Here is a 1,078-nt window from a genome sequence, read left to right as displayed (position 1 = left end):
ACCTTCCCAGCTAGGAATTTATGATCAGATCACCCTGTGAGATTTCTTTCCATAGAACCCCTTTTTCTGTCCATATTGTTTTATACTCCATTAACAAATCAGAACCACATTTGTTTTTCTTTGAAAAGCATCAGTGGTGCTCAGCAACAGCCACTCAATGACACAATCTTTATAGTTATTTTCCCCAAACCTCTCAAATGCCCCAGATATTACACCAACTGGTACTTTTTCTTCCACCTGTATCTCATCACAGTTTATCACAGATGAATATTTTAGCAACATCACTGCTACAACATGTCATAGGCTACCAATGCCTACTTACCAAAAGCAACAGAGTTAAATGGTGATGAAAAAAACAACAACAACAAAACAAACAAACAAAAAAAACAACTAAAGGGAAAAAAACACACCCATTTAAACAGAAAAAAAACAATGTAAGAATATTTTGTCTACACATAAAAGAATTCTTTCTAAAAAATAAATAAAAAGTAACAGAGAATTGTTACCACTTTTTTTTTTTGCTAGGTATAATTTTATTTTATATAAAAAATGTTTTTGTGATTCCTCAGAGCCCAGGGATTGGTGCTGGTGGTTGGAGGGACCGGCCCCCCACTGGCTCCTTTAATCCTCTGTCCAGGTGCCCTCAGAGCCTAGGCCAGGAAAGCAAGGTGGAAATCAGAGCAGGAGCCCCATTCTCTTGTTAATCCATTCATTCTGTGATTTCAGGGGTCACATATAAAGTCAATGTTTCCGGTCCCCGCCGGATCCGCACTGCCAGCTGGGATTGGGTTCGAACAGCTTCATAAATATCTTCAGCATTTTGTACCACCTTCTCCCCAATGGCCAAGATCACATCACCTGGCCGCAGACCAGCCCTAAGGCAAAGGATGGGCAGAGAGAAAGAAGGGAGCAGATAGTCCAGTTAAGGGCACATGCACACCTTACCCATCCCCACCGCACAGCGCAGTCTCTCCCTCACCGGTGTGCAGGGGAGTCCAGGATGACTTTATGGATGAGCACACCATGTTGAACATCAGGAAAGCTTGGTTCTCGAAGCTGTAGTTCAGCAAGGATGCTG

General features: G+C 42.2%; 1 long non-coding RNA gene across 1 annotated transcript; it reads right to left on the bottom strand.

Moving 5' to 3' along the window:
- Positions 1-509: 509 nt before the first annotated feature.
- On the bottom strand, positions 510-1,072 carry LOC106728143. The gene is made up of 2 exons (XR_001364401.1): positions 980-1,072; positions 510-875 (listed from the first exon to the last, which is right to left on the bottom strand). It is a non-coding gene; the product is annotated as an uncharacterized LOC106728143 (long non-coding RNA).
- Positions 1,073-1,078: the final 6 nt, after the last annotated feature.

This window comes from Myotis brandtii, unplaced genomic scaffold (assembly GCF_000412655.1).
Source record: "Myotis brandtii unplaced genomic scaffold, ASM41265v1 scaffold546, whole genome shotgun sequence".
Taxonomy (NCBI): domain Eukaryota; kingdom Metazoa; phylum Chordata; class Mammalia; order Chiroptera; family Vespertilionidae; genus Myotis; species Myotis brandtii.
Note: the sequence above shows the minus strand (reverse complement) of the source record. Positions and strands in the feature narration are given on the sequence as shown.